Here is a 16,242-nt window from a genome sequence, read left to right as displayed (position 1 = left end):
AAGCACCTTCAAAGCATTCTGGTACCTGTTATTCTCATCTTCTACTCAGCAACAGCTTTCTGGAGAAAGAAATTATTTTTTCCCTCTACTTTCTGAAGTTTGTTAAAATCTTTGGTAAGAAGGTGAACATAAGGAACCAAAGACAAGTAAAATAACTAGAAGCAACATGGCCTAGTGTAAAGAGCACAGACTTGGAAGTCAGAAGACCTGGGTTCTACTCCCAGCTCTGCCACTTGCCTACTATGTGACCTTAGGCAAGTCACTTACCTGCTCTATGACTCAGTTTCTTCAACTGTAAAATGGAGATTCTAAACCTGTTTTCACCTCCAGTGTATGCCCAATTTGGGACAGGGACTGTGTCCAACCTGATCATCTTATACCTACCCCAGGACTTAGAACACTGCTTGACCCATGGTAAGTGTTTAACAAATACCATGATAACAATAACAATAATTTTAACTAGATATTTTCAATAGAAAAGTATTCTAATTTCTAGCATCGAACTCTTGCAGTATGCAGAGCACAAGTATTGGGGTAATTACATGAAGCTCATTTGGGACTTAGACCATAGTCTACTGAATCCTAATCAATTAATCAATGAGCATTTGCTGTGCACAGAGCACTGTACTAAGCGTTTGATTCCTAGTCCCAAGCTCTTTCCACTAGGCCACGCTGCAGGAATTAATGCCTGCCATGTGCTCTTGTGGCAGGAGAGTCGTGGAGAAAGTGGGTGATTTCTCTCACATGGAGCCTGGTGGCAGAGTGGGGGCATTAAGATAGTCATTTCTAAGAAAATCTAGCCATTAGTATTTCAGGAACATGCATTTCTGTACTTGAAGTCTCATTAAACCGAATTGACTGTATTAGGTCACCTTTTCATTTCCATTTGTATGCAAAACAGTCCTTCTTCCAAAGCCATCCTTTTAGGAAAACGTTTCTCTCTGAGGTTCTGAGATTGTCAGGGAGCATCATTTCCCTTCTTCCAGGTCTCTGCCACCTGATGGGAATTTGATGCTCTTTTTGAAAGAGAGAGTGGGGTCTCTTTGATGATATCAGAGGTTTCCCTCCTTTAGAGGACACTAAATAACCAGCATCTTTTTCTTCAGAAAGACCAAGAATAGATCCTTTGTGAACATCATTTCAGGCATGTTTGAGTGAGATTCTAAGTGCACTCTGAACTTTGGGCTCTGGCAGATTTCATCTCTCATCTTTCATCTCAGTTCTAAATTTAAAGACCAGGTGGAGATTCAGAGCAGTAATCTGATTACCTTCAGAAGCCAGATTAACTCTGTACCATCCCCCTGCAATTGTGCCTAGAATTTAGCCGTTTGAAATTGACCGGTGGTGAAATATGTCTATGTCTGTGATTTTTTTTTTTTTTTTGCCATTTCTCCTCCTGCATTATTCTGTGGATGACATTTTTATTTCATTCTTAGCCATTAAAATGAAAACAATTTTCCATAGATCAAGACTACATACAGTCTTTTCTTTCTCCAGAGCAGTGTACTGGGATGAGTTGAGATGAGTTTTAGATAACCCAAATGAGCGGTTTTTGTGTCTAGCTAAAAGTATCTGTCCCTTCTTCATTCATTCAATTGTATTTATTGAGTGCTTACTGTGTGCAGAGCACTGTACTAAGAGCTTGGGAGAGTACATTTTAACAATAAACAAAGTTCCTGCCCACAATGAGCTTACAAGTCTTTGTTAGACATCTGTCTGTATCCTAGTTCCTCGCCCTGCAAAGTGAGTATTCATTTATCCTTCTTCTCTTGGCCTATTAAAATCAATCAATCAATCGTATTTATTGAGCCCTTACTATGTGCAGAGCACTGTACTAAGCGCTTGGGAAGTACAAGTTGGCAACACATAGAGACGGTCCCTACCCAACAGTGGGCTCACAGTCTAGAAGGGGGAGACAGAGAACAAAACAAAACATATTAACAAAATAAAATAAATAGAATAGATATGTACAAGTAAAATAGAGTAATAAATACATACAAACATATATACAGGTGCTGTGGGGAAGGGAAGGAGGTAAGGCAGGGGGGATAGAGAGGAGGAGGAGGGGCAGAGGAAGGAGGGGGCTCAGTCTGGGAAGGCCTCCTGGAGGAGGTGAGCTCTCAGTAGGGCCTTGAAGGGAGGAAGAGAGCTAGCTTGGCAGATGTGGGGAGGGAGGGCATTCCAGGCCAGGGGGATGATGTGGGCCGGGGGTCGACGGCGGGACAGGCGAGAACGAGGCATGGTGAGGAGATTAGCGGCAGAGGAGTGGAGGGTGCTGGCTGAGCTGTAGAAGGAGAGAAGGGAGGTGAGGTAGGAGGGGGCAAGGTGATGGAGAGCCTTGAAGCCGAGGGTGAGGAGTTTCTGCCTGATGCGTAGGTTGATTGGTAGCCACTGGAGATTTTTGAGGAGGGGAGTAACATGCCCAGAGCGTTTCTGGACAAAGACAAGCCGGGCAGCTGCGTGAAGTATGGATTGAAGTGGAGAAAGACAAGAGGATGCAATTTTAGGAAATCCTTTTTATGGGGGCAGGATCTTATGACAGCAGAGGTTTTGGTAGTGTCATACTGAAATGTAACTAGTTCCAGAGGAGGCAAGAAGGAATGGCTCTTGGACATGGTGATTGGCCTAATGATGACATCTCACTCCTGATTGGCAGTTGGTACATGTCCCATTAAGGAAGGGCAGAGATGGATTTCTAGGGTTGGCTGGCTAGAATCGAATAGAAGCAGCATCTGGGCAGCCACAGCTCAGAGCACAGGCCTGGGACTCAGAAGAATCAGTGTTCTCATGCTGGGCCACCACTTGTTTAGGAGGTGTGATCTTGGGCAAGTCACTTTACTTCTCTGTGCCTCAGTTATGCTTGGCACATAGTAAGCACTTAACAAATACCATTATTAACAAGTACCATTATTATCTGTAAAATGGGGATTAAAATGGTGAGCCCTTCATAGGGCAGGGACTGTGTCTAACCTGATTAACACAGCAGACAAGTCAGAGAGTCAGGATTAGAACCCAGTTTCTCTGACTCTTAGGCCCGTTCTCTTTCCTCTAGGCCATACTGCTTTCTCACTAGTAAAAGTGAGCATAAAACAGGTGGATGTGTTCTCTGTTTCATCTCAAAAGTGAAAAACATAAATGTGCTGGGGAACATGAAACAGGCTTATCTAAAACACAGGGTGGGAATGAGATGATATAATGAAGTTAAGGGTTTTTCTGCGAGCATTCCTAGTGCTGGCTTAATGTCATGATTGATGAGGCTACTTATCTATGTAGCAGATCAAAATTACCTGTAACTCCAAAAATCTATGTTTGATAATAATAATAATAATGGTATTTATTAAGTGCTTACTATGTGCAAAGCACTGTTCTAAGCCCTGGGGTGGTTACTAGGTGATCAGGTTGTCCCACAGGGGGCTCACACTCTTAATCCCCATTTTACAGATGAGGTAACTGAGTCCCAGAGAAGTTGTGACTTGCCCAAAGTCGCACAGGTGACAATTGGCGGAGCTGGGATTTGAACCCATGACCTCTCACTCCAAAGCCCATGCTCTTTCCACTGAGCCACGCTGCTTCTCAGTGTAGAAAATGTAGGTGTATCTATGTAGATAATCTACATAGAGTGTGAATCTAAATCTTCCCCAAGAGGGTGATGAACCAGAGCCAGATAATAGGTCAATCCAGTGTTTCCTGAGCCAGGAAACTGCCTTGTTGTAGTTTGCTGGAAAGTATCATATGCAGTTATGGACATTTGAGATATTCTGTATGCCTATTTTTCTTTTGGCTTAGGAATGTACTTCCATATACTGAGTCACAGTGGTATTTATTGAGCACTTACTATGTGCGGAGCACCATACTAAGCCCTTGGGAGAGTACATCAGAGTTAGCAGACACATTAGAAGCAGCATGGCACAGTGGATAGAGCATGAGCATGGGAGACAGTAGGTCATGGGCTCTGATCCCGACTCAGCCACAAGTCTACTGTGTGACTTTGGGCAAATAACTTCACTTCTCTGTGCCTCAGTTACCTCATCTGTAAAATGGGGATTGAGACTGTGATCCCAACAGGGACAGTGTCCAACCTGATTTGCTCGTATCCACCTCAGTGCTTAGTACAGTGCTTGGCATGTAGCAAGCACTTGAGAAATGCCACAATTATTATCATTATTACTGAAAGTCTTGTTCATAATTTGGGCCATGTGAAAAATATACACTGGAGATCAGAGGACTGGTATTTGGAAGTCTCTAAGAAGAATAGGAAGTTATAGGAAGTTATTGGTATGCTCCTTAAGGACAGAGACTGGTACTTGGGTAATCTTCGATGTATCTCTTAAATGCCCAATAGAATGCTCTAGGTAAATAAAGTGTTCAATAAATATTGCTGAAGAAAGTGCCATGATAAGAAGGGAAAGAGTTGAGTCAACGTTGGTGGAAGTCTTGCTAATACAATCATCAACATCATCCTCAGTTTGAATGCAGAGCACTCACTGTCAGGGCACTCAGAGGCACATAATGAATAATGGACCACAAATTGTAAAAATGTTTTGGGAACAAGAACAAAATAAATGCAATGGTAAAAACCAAAGTAAGCAAAAAAGAATGAATGAATAAATGGAGTAAGAAAGTTAATATGCAACACAGGTGATAAGGTTGGCTGATGGAATGCCATGATTAGGGATGGGCATTAGTCAAAGAGTGACTCCTGAAGCTGGTGTTTTTTTATAGGAGAGCTTTGAAGGTTGTAAGGGACTGGTTTTGTAGATTTGAGGGGCTTGGTGGGCTCCCTGAAGGCTGGAGCGCACCATTTGGGAGTGGTATAATTCTCTACATAAAGTGCTCAATTAATACCATTGACTGAGAGGACCCTGGGCAGTCAGCCATTTTGTCCACTAGAAAATGCAGACCTGATCAGGGGAGAGTTTGTCAAAGATCTAAAGTGGGATGGAGAGCGTGGCACTAGTGATTTGAAAATGATAGTTCTCAAGATCCCAATGAGAGGGATGTGAAACTGCATGGACACAAAGGAAATGAACTTTAAGAAAGAATATTTTAGTGGGCTTAGGATGCTGGAAGGAAGGACCTGATGAAAAGGATTATCAGAGACAAAAAAGCTGGCAGACCTTCAAAACAAAACAAACCAACAGTTCTGTTGGCAAGGAGAAAAGCATGCCAGTAAAGAAAGACAGTAAGTGTAGATAGCAGGATGCCAAGTTGGCTAATATCATAACTCAGCACCATCTATCTGGCAAATGGAAAAGCTACCAAAGTAGACATTAAGAAGAAGGAGGGGGAGTAATGGTATTTATTCACAACGTATAGGATAATGAACTAAGTACTGGGGAGAGGTACAAAGAAATTGTTTCAGAAACAGAACCTGATGCAAGAGGGTGCTCCCCATCTAAAAGGGGGATGGCTAACCAGGCACGCAGAGAAAGAATGATGGGAAATTCAGCAAAAATAAGGAATGGTTTATTATTGCTGCTTCAGGCCAGGAAATCTTTGATTTAAACTGTTCCAGTATTAAATGAGCATCTACTAAGGAGAGTCTTAATGCTTCTCCTGCTTTCACTCTTTGTAAATTATTTCTTGTGACTCCTTCATTAGATTGCAAGCTGCCCGAAGACATGAACTGTGCTTATTTTTTACCATTGTACTTTCCCAAGTACATAATACTGTGTGAAGCATCAGTAGCACTCCATGCGTACTACTGCAATTTAAATAATTCATGAATTCCTGGTCCTTAAGGAGATCATGATGAAAAGGTGGAAGTTTTTCATTTCTCTCCATCCTTAACTTCATAAAAAATATCAAATGCAAACCATTAACCAGAATGAGCTTTGAAAGCTTTGGGAAACGGAAATCTAAACAAACCAAGGGAAGAAATGGCTAAAGAACACACCCTCAAATGGGTGTTTTTCAGTCATTGTTATTTGAAAATTGCCTCCTAAAGAAATTCGTATTCTCAAAACAGGATTGTTTTTCCTCTGTGCCTTGGCACAAATAAATAAGACAAGTCATTAGTAACTGCAGCTCCATTAAACAAGGAAGGAAGGAAGTTTTTGAGCCAAAAATGACACTTGAACCCGATATATTTAAGCAGAAACCTTGGTCCAGGAAATGGCACTATGGTAATTTTCTTTTGGGTCCAACATTCAAGATAAAGTAAATGCCACACATCATGTGCAGAATGAGACTCTGAACTTTTGTTGCAGATCTTGGTGTGTCTCATATGATGTTGAAGGGCAAAAGGGTAACCATAGACTCTCTTGGAAAAAGTCAGGGTTAGTATAATAATTACGGTATTTACTATTAGTAATGGTGTTCATTAGATGCTTCCTTAAAGCAGAATATTTTGGTAAAGACTGAGATAGACACAGGATAATCAGGTCAGACACAATCCTCAGTTGAAGAGGGAGGGAGAACAAATATTTTAACTGCATTTTACAGACAAGAACTGAGGCCTAATGGAAAGAGCACAGGCCTGGAAATCAGAGGATTAGGGTTCTAATCCCAGGTCTGCAAATTGCTTGCTGTGTGACCTTGGGTAAGTCACTTAACTTCTGTGAGCCCCATGTGAGACAGGGTCTTTGTCCAACATGATAAACGTATACCTACCCCAGTAGTTAGAACATTCATTCAGTCGTATTTACTGAGCACTTACGGTGTGCAGAGAACTGTACTAAGCGCTTGGGAAGTATAAGTTGGCAACATATAGAGACGGTCCCTACCCAACAGCAGGCTCAGTCTAGAACAGTGCTTGACACATTAGTAAGCACTTCACAAACACCATTTAAAACACACACACACACACACACGGATAGAAAAGGGCTTTTTCATGAGATATAAAACAGGAGTTTTACCAGTGGAATAGAATCAATCAATTATATTTATTGAGCACTTACTGTGTGCAGAGCACTGTATTAAATGCTTGGGAGAGTACAGTACAACAGAGTTGGTAGACACTTTCCCTGCCCTCATTGAGCTTATAGTTTAGAACTCAAAGAAAGACAACAGTATAAGAGTGTGGAGGTTGTTGTTCCTGCTGGGCAAACTGGATGGAAGGAAATATTGGGGAGAAAGGAGACAAAGAGTTCTGAATAACAAGGCAGTTTTATTAGACATGGGTTGACTCACCTGAAAAAATATAACTGAAGGGAAATCAATATCCCAAAGTTCAGAATTGACCCATTAATGAAGGCAAAGTACTGACTTCCAAATAATATGTACAAATCAATGACTTACTACAATGCATCTGGATGGTACCAGCTTTAATTTCACAATTAATCAGCCAATAATATTTACCGAGCACTGCATCTGTTCAGAGCACACTAGTAAGTTTTTGGGAGGATACAATTGAGTTTTCACACATCACTGTTCATAATCTAGTGGGCGATAAAGACATTGAAATAAATCACAGTTTGAGAGAAACAACAGAATTTAAAGATGTGTACATAAATGTAACGGGGGCAATTAATAAATATTGTCAAATCCATCTGGAAGTGACTCAGTGAGTCACTTGCTGGAATCCAGTTCTGTCCGTCTTCTCAAACTGGGTCTCCGGCAGAGTTGCTCTGAGATAGTGTTGAGGGAGAAATATTTTCTCCAATCCTCTGGTCAGAGGCGCAGAAAAAACTTCAAAACCTTGCTCACCTTCTCTAAGGGAGATTATGTTGTCCTCTATGAATTAATCAAGGAAAGCTCCAGAATGATGGGATTTTTGTAATTATCTGGAGAAGGAGGTGAAAGAAGAAAGAGTCACTGTCTAAGCAATGTCCAAATAACATTTTGCTGTAGATAAAATGAGGCTTCATCCCATTCTCAACCCCACAGCACTTATGTACATATCTTTAAATTATATATTATAAATTATTTACTCATATTAATGTCTGTCTCCCTCTCTAGATTGTAAACTCTCTGTGGGCAGGGAATGTGACTGCTAGTTCTGCTGTATTAACCCAAGTGCTTAGTACAAGGCTCTGAACATAGTATGAGCTCAAAAAATATGATTGATTGATTGACAGCTTGAACCACTTTGCAGTCATCATTTCACCAACCCTGTCATTCTGTGGGTCAGTCTCCTAGTCAGGACTAGCACCCTTACTCAATGACTAGAGAAGCCAAAGCACAGCGAGGAGGGTTTTCTTGGCCAAGATCACCCAGCAAGAGCAAAACAGAGCCAGAACCATGACCAAAAGTTTTCCACTTCTCAGTGCTTTGTTCCATTCATTAGAACAACTTGTCCCTGGGAGATACAGCCGAAAATGTGTTTCTGGGCTGATTTTTAATTAGGAAAATTAGAGGTGAGAAGGCTTCTACTGTGTCAGATATTGGACGGCGTGGCTGTGCCAAAATGAGATTTAGGGCTTAATTTGGGGATATCTCCCAGGACTTTATCTTCATCCCTTATTATTTTATACATTTCCTGTTTCTGAAGCTGGTGGGGGGGGGGGGGGGGGCAGGCGGTGGATGGAGTCCAGAAAGAAGAGGTTGGAACTCTGAGCCCAGTAGTCTCACTTAAATAAATGTTTTCTCCTTGTTCTACTATATTTTTCTCTTTCCACAGATGGTTTGACTTTAAGCCCCAAGTGGGAATGTAGAGGAGACCCTTTTCCAATGTGCTGTGGGGATAATTACCCCTGTTTCTTCCATTCAGGTGACCTTGCCCTGTCTTTCTCTGGCCAAATTTACTCATGAATCTAAGAGCAGAATCTTTGCTGTTTCCTCATTTCCACAAGAGGACATATTTTAGACTCATGTTATTTCAACTTTAATGGTGAAGATAACTAGGTTGGGATACAGTGTGTATGGATTGGCCACTTGGCCCAAAATTAAGAGGATGGATAGACAATATATCTCACAGACAGGATACCCATAGACAGTAAGTGGCCATTCATAAAACAGATAATCTGCTGAGAAAGTCCAGGGAAAAAATTCCTTGTCTGAGTGAAGAAACAACAGAAGTGTAATAGGATAGAATTGATTAGCATAAGTAGAGGGATGGACAAGGACAAATCATATGAAGTCAGCAAAGGTGATTACTGCAAAGATAAGCAATTATTAATGAAAGAACCTACCTAAATGAAACATAAATTGTTTCTCCTTGGAATTCCCCATCTGCCCTCTTATGGGGAGAACAAATTCAAACATCCCTAACATTTAGTTCCCTGGAAAGGTAATAATGATATCACTAATAATAATTATGGTGTTGGTTAAGAACTTACTCTTTACTAAACCCTGGGGTAGACACAAGATAATCAGGTTGGACACAGTCCTTGTTCCAAGAGGAGCTCACAGTCTGAGGAAGAGCAGCCTTTGAAACCCCCTATTACTGATGAGGAAACTGAGGCACAGAGAAGTTGTGACTTGTCCAAAGTCGCACAGCAGACAAGAGGCAGAGAAAGATTAGAATCCAGGTCCTCTGACTCCCAGGCTCTTTCCATTAGATCAACTCTATTATCCCCTGGGTGTGGTGAGCTGGAAGTGTACAAGGCTGGAAGTGGGATGGAGAGTGGAGTGAGTGGGGATGATACTTTACTTCGTGGGGAATAAAATTTCAATGAAGCCTTTATATGTTTCCCCACAGAACCTCTGCCATGGGGAAAAATCAGAGAAAATCCTTGAAAAGTAGCCTGAGACATGAGAGCTGAGAACAAGATGCTGTTGGAGATCAGTCTGGGAGGAACAAAGAGTCTGAGTTGAGGTGCAGAAGAAAGCAGGTAAGTAAGAGGGGGACAGCTGGTGGAGACCCTTATAACCAACGGTTAATTTTTTTTGTTTGTTTAATTCAGAGAAAGCAGGGTAAGCATTTTAAGCATGGCATAGTGGGCCTGGGAGTCAGAACATCATGAGTTCTAATCCTGGCTCTGCCAGTTATCTGCTGTGTGACCTTGAGCAAGTCACTTCACTTCTCTGTGCCTCAGTTACCTCATCTGTAAAATGGGAATTGAGACTATGAACACCTCGTGGGACAGGGACTGCGTCCAACCTGGTTTGTTTGAATCCACCCCAGTGCTTAATACAGTGCCTGGTACATAGTAAGTGCTTAACAAATACAATAATAAGAAGGAGGCTGTGATAGTTATTCAGTCAGTAGGTAGTGAGGACTTGAATCAGTACGGTGGTCGTAAGGATGAAGAGGAAAGGGGTGGACCTGGAAAATATTATAAAGACTAAGATACTGAAAATAGATCTCATGCAGAGATTAATTGGGACTATCATATTATAGTGGATAATATGATCCACTATATGATCCCATCTCTTCTGAAGAGTTGCCTGGTGTATCTTTCTGTCTCCAGGCAGGACAGTACCTAAATACTCTCTCGAGCTGATTATCATCTATTCCATTTTTCAGATTTTCCAGTGAGGGAAATTCTGCCACCCACTTGACAGCCCCCAGCAGCTACAACTCTGATAATTGGGGCTTCAATGAAGAGACCTAAAAGAAAACAGAAGAAAAAAATAGACTATTGAATCAACTTTCCATCCCCCCAGGCTAATTGAGGGTGTGTTTTATTCACAAAGCGGGATGAGAATGGGGAGGAGCAGGGGAAAGGAAAGAGGATGGGGGAGAGGATTGGAGAGAGAGAGAGAGAAGAGGGAGGAAGGAGAAAAAAGAGGGAGGAGGGAAAGGAAAGAAAGGGAGGGGAATGGAGAGAGGAAGAAGAAGAGGGAGAGATAAAGAGGGAGAATTGTAGTCTTTGAGATTAGGGAAAAGGGTCAGAAGTTGAAATAAAATGGAGACTAGGGGAAGTAGCAGATTTAAGTTAGTCAAAAGGCAGAAATGGATCATTTTATAGCTGAACCCCTAAACAAATGGATTCAGGATATTTTTATTTCTGAATCATGAGAAGCATGGTTCTGATGTTTTGTCTCCTGGTAGACTCTGACTGATTTTTCATCTCTCACTTCTCCACACCAGTACAACAACCAGGCCTAAATGATACTCAAAATTGTGCTTCAGGCTTCCCTTAGAGCATTTCCTCTGTCTCCCTTGCTGCCTAGTTTCCTGCCTGGAGTTTATCCAAAATTCAATTATCCCTGGTGAGCTGAAGGAGGAATATTCTTTCTCAATCAGAAACAACTTGGAGCGAGCCAGACACCAACCTCCTGTCTGCACCTGACAGGCAATTCTGAATTTCACTAGGCAGCAGGCACTTTCTAGATAATCCTCGTTTTTGTCCAACACAGCAGCAGTTCAGATGGGCACTGTGAGAACATGGGCAGTTAGGCAGAAATCAATGTTTTCTCTTTGGTGCTTACTATTCATTAAGCACTATGCCAAGTACAGGGATAGATGTAAAATAATCAGATCAGATGTGGTATCTGTCCATATCTGATCATAAGTACATTTAAGTAGGGGAAGATCGATTTTTGCAGTGTTAAGAAAGAATAGCCAAGCAGTGTGGCCTAATGGAAAGAACAGAGAACCTAGCTTCTAATCCCGGTTCTGCTAATTGCTTGCTGTGTGACCTGGGGCAAGTCATTTAACTTCTCTGTGCCTCAGTTTCCTCAACTGTAAAATGGGGGCTAAATACCTGTTCTCCCTCCTACTTAGACTGTGAAACCCATGCAGAAGAGGGACTGTGTCTCACCTAATTAACCTGTACCTACTTTAGCATTTAGAACAGTGTTTGATCCATAGCAAGCACTTAACAAATAACAAAAAGAAAAAGGCACTGAATGTTACATGCAACAGACCAAGATGATGATGTTACATGAATCAGTGGAGGGGCAGGGTTCACACAGTAGAAGCGGTAATAATAAGCAGTTAGTGGAAAAAAATTATAGTGGCATTTTTAAAGCCCTTACTATGTACCAAATGCTGTAGTAAGCACTGGGGTAGTTGCAACCTATTCGTGTCAGACACATTCCCTATTCCCACATGGGGCTCATGGCCTTAGGAGGGAAAGCAGGTATTGAATTCCCATTTTTGCAAATAAGGAAACACAGTACTCTAAACAGACCTGGGAAAGAGTCCAAAGGTGGGAATTAGACATGGTTCCTGGGCCTTTAGGTGCTCACAGGGGAAGCAGCATGGCTTAGTGGATAAAGCATAGGCCTGGGAGTCAGAAGGACTTGGGTTCTAATCCTGCCTCTGCCACGTGTCCTTTGTGTGACAAGTTACTTAAATTCTCTGGGCCTCAGTTACCTCATCTGTAAAATAGGGATGAAGAGTGTGAGTTCCATGTGGGACAGGGACTGTGTCCAACCTGATTAACCTGTATCTACCCCAACCCTTAGAATTGCCAGTACCAGCAGCAGTGGGGCTTAGTGGAAAGAGCATGGGCTTGGGAGTCAGAGGTCATGAGTTCTAATTCCAGCTCCACCACTTGTCTGTGCCTCAGTTACCTCATCTGTAAAATGGGGATTAAGGCTGTGAGTCCCACGTGGGACAACCTGATTACCTTGTATCTAACCCAGCGTTTAGAACAGTGCTTGGCCCATAGTAATTATTATTAAATAGCAAAGCAGAGAGAGGGGATTGGCGACAGACACATAGAAAGAGAGGAAACAATGAAAACACAAAAGCCATATAAAGGACAAAGAATAATACTTAAAGTAAAAACCACAAAGCAAGAGGGGGCTGTGGCTAAAGGAGTAGAGGTTTGGACTACTCATGGCTCAGAATTCAAAAGTTAGAAATGTAGCTACATTCAATACCTCTGGGGCAGCTGCAGCCGCCATGGCCCTCTCAGAATTCCATGTTGTGGGGAGGCTTCAGACTGCCATTGCTTCTACTGTAAGACAGGATGGGAGTGAGTTGCATGCATATTTTTAAATTCTATATTATAAACAATTTATATTAACATCTGCCTCCCACTTTAGATGGTAAGCTTGTTATAGGCAGGAAGCAATGTGACCTGGTGGATAGAGCACAGGCTGGAGAGTCAGAAGGACCTGGGTTCTAATCCCAACTCAGTCACTTGTCTGCTTTGTGACCTTGGGCAAGCCACTTTACATCTCTGTGCCTCAGTTATCTCATCTGGAAAACGCGGACTAAGACCGTAAGCACTTCACAGGGCAGGGACTATGTCCAACCTGATTAACTTGTATCTGCCCAATTCTTAGTACAGTGCCTGACACATAGTAAGGGCTTAACAAATACCTTAAAAAAGGTAACTTGTCTGCTAACTCTGCTGTATTTTCCCAAGGACTTAGAATAACACTCTGCACATAGTAAATGCTCAAAAACTGCCATTGATTGATTGATTTTCAGCAATTTTGAACAGTCATCTTCCCGACAACTTATATGTTATGGGGACTTCTGTCCCATGATGGTTTTGGAAGCTGGGAAACTGTCATGGGCACCAAGCAAACTCCTGCAGACCCCAGAGTCTCTATGTTACAGGGACTAAGGATTGTACCCCCAGTATCTGCCTCATCCTGGCTCTTAGGCTAGCTCTTGGACCACAGCAATCTTTACCTTTAAAAGCATAAGAGAAAACACATCATTTCCAGTCTGTTTCATTCTGATGAAAGTATTGATTTGCAGAAGAACCAGACAAGTGAATCAGTCCCAGTGGTAAATAGATTATGAGGCTGGAAGAGTTTCATCCTTAGACATGAGGGCTCTGAAAAATCAGATTCACAAGCACTTTCCTTACTTTCTGACATTCTTCATTTTTCAATATAAGAAAAATGTCTATGTCTTTTCTTTAAATGGGAAAAGCAGGTGTCAATTTTAGGTGGAAAGTCTTTCACTTGGACGGATGCATCTTATGTAATAGGACCGATTAATGTTGTGATTTAAAGGGGAAAACCTAAAACAAATGACATAATCCCTTGGGTTTTCTACTCTAGGTAATTATCAGTCAATCATCCCTCAATCAATCATCCCTGGGAAATAAGAACTTTCATTGGTCAGTTCTGAAGTCAATGCAATTTTCTAAAAGTGGGACCAAAGTCTGAATCTAGTGACTGTGTGGTTTTCTAGTGGTGTTAGCCTAGCTCCAATACTCTATCCAGAAAATCATGGTCTATGCCAGTCTTGCAGAGGTGAGGAACATTTACTTTGAAAGCACCAAGCCTTTGAATCCTAGTTAGGTGACAAATTGTCTGGAAAAGTTTTTCCCACCTTCAAATTAAATATTAGCAAAGGAAAGTTTTACCTCCTTCCAGAGGTGAATTGTACCACTGTTCACCAGAAAGGACTCACCCTTTGAGAGAGAGTGTTGGAATCTCCCCATCTCTCTCTTTGCCATCTCATTTCACCATAGTCCCTCATTTTGTCTATATCCTGCTTAATTCATCTTAAAGCTCTGGCTTTCCTTAACCCAGAGTTTCCAGGACTTTCATAGAGGGGGAAATGGAGCCATAGAGGTCTGAAGAAATGTCACAGTCTACCAATGGTATTTATTGAGTGCTTACTGTGGGTACAGCACCATGTTGTCCATCCTCTTTTTTTAACCCCTAAAAGTACATGGGATATGCGATACCAGGGATAAAGTCCCCCGTCACCTGAGAAACACACAGGTAAAGTTTTTTTTAGCTTATCTTTAGCTTTTTCCATTGCTGGCTCCATTTCCTGCTCCATTTTTACCTTTCTCAGGTGCCTTCTGTTTTCTGACCCCTGTTTTCATATGTATTGTTAGGGCCTTTCTTCACCATTCTCCCCGGACCTTACCCCCAACCCTCCTTTCCATATCTTTCCTGGTAGATCTCTTGAGAGCTGTTTGCATCCCATTCAACTGCTGTCTGCTACTTGTGTCTTTGTAGTGAGCCCTTAGGCTTAGTCATGGAATGCCTGTTCAGGGAGGTGTGCTTTCTAAAGGTTTTGAAAGTGGGGAGAGTAATCATCTGTCAGATATGAAGAAGGAGAGCTTTCCAGGACAGAGGAAGGGTGTTGGTGAGAGATCAGTGGTGAAATAGATGAGGTCAAGATACAGTGAGTAGGTTGGCATTAGAGAAGTGAAGTGTGTGGGCTGTGTTGAAGTTGGAAATGAGGGGGCAAGGTGATTGAGGGCTTTAAAGTTAATGTTGAGGAATTTTTGTTAGATGCTGAAGTGGATAGACAGCTACTGGAGGTCCTTAAGGAGTGGAAAAACATGGACTGAACAGTTTCATAGAAAAATGATCCAGACAGGAGTGTGAGGTGTGGACTAGATTGGGAGAGACAGGAGATAGGGAGGTCAGCAAGGAGGCTGATGCAGTAATCAAGATGGGCTGAGATATGTACTTAAATTAACATGGTAGCAGTTTGAATGGAGAGGAAAGGGCAGATTTTAGTGATATTGTGAAGGTTGCACTGACAGGATTTGGTGACATTAAATATGTGGGTTGAAGGAGAGAGATGAGTTGAGGATTACGCCAAGGTTATAGGCTTGTGAGGCAGAGAGGATGGTTTTCCTTTTTATGGGGGGACAGTCAGGGGGAACAGGGAATCTGGTTTATGGAGAAAAAGGGTAAATCCTAAAAGTGAAAGTCAGGTAAAATCAGTGGGTTTTGAGGAGGAATTTGAAGGGGGAATAGGAGCTAAATGGAGGAATTTGCTCCACAGTTAGGAAAAGTGTCCTGTGCCAAGGCCAAAATAATTCTGTTTTGGGAACAGTTGTATGCAGTTGTATATGTGTGCTCTGCTCTTAAAGGGAAGTGACGTGTAATTAATGAAATTCTGTTTTGGCTATGTGTTGATGTGCATTTTCATTAAGAATCAAAACAATGTTGATTCTGAGCAAAATTACATTTAAGAATATGTAACAGGTACATGTTTAGTTTTCTCTGGTACATCCAAGCCATATCCAGAAGCAATTTCTTTACTGAAGTCAGCGGCCAGGGAAATTTGCAGTCATAATTAATTCAATTTTATTTGTTAATAAATCCCAGAAAACACAAAAACTGCTTCTAAGCAGGTAAAGTGGAAAGTAGAGGCATGCTTTGGGGATTAAAATCTATTTCCAAAAGTTGTTTTTGTGGGAAGGCTGAATTATCCAGTTTGTTTGTCTATGTGTCTTGAATTTGCCAGGGAATAGCAATGCCAGGGAACTCTTCATTCCTCTTCATGAAAGACACAATCATGTGACTGGGTAAAAGCAATAATTATTTTTAAAAGTTCAAATAAAAGCAACCTCAACATTGATTTGAATAAGAGGAGGATTTCCAACTCAGTCTCTTAGTGATCATTTTTTTACGGATTAAGAACTGGTCCTTTTTCTTTCTTCTCTGAGGACAATTTCTCTTATTGTAGTGATTATGTGGCTCTCATAATTAATAGAAAGGAGGCACTCCAACTAAGGTACAAAAAAAATT

The 16,242-nt window shown here is 41.6% G+C and overlaps 1 long non-coding RNA gene across 1 annotated transcript in view; it reads right to left on the bottom strand.

The window, feature by feature from the left end:
- Positions 1 to 7,026: 7,026 nt before the first annotated feature.
- Positions 7,027 to 16,242, bottom strand: part of LOC119933169 — an 80,361-nt gene continuing 71,145 nt past the window's right edge. Inside the window, exons 3-4 of the long non-coding RNA XR_005452531.1 lie at positions 12,658 to 12,734; positions 7,027 to 7,724 (exon numbers count right to left, since the gene is read on the bottom strand). This is a non-coding gene — a long non-coding RNA (uncharacterized LOC119933169). The remainder of the gene's footprint in view (positions 7,725 to 12,657; positions 12,735 to 16,242) is intronic.

The sequence above is a fragment of the Tachyglossus aculeatus genome, chromosome 10 (assembly GCF_015852505.1).
Source record: "Tachyglossus aculeatus isolate mTacAcu1 chromosome 10, mTacAcu1.pri, whole genome shotgun sequence".
Lineage (NCBI taxonomy): Eukaryota > Metazoa > Chordata > Mammalia > Monotremata > Tachyglossidae > Tachyglossus > Tachyglossus aculeatus.
The sequence above is the reverse complement of the archived record's forward strand: the minus strand, read 5'-3'. Positions and strand labels throughout refer to the sequence as shown.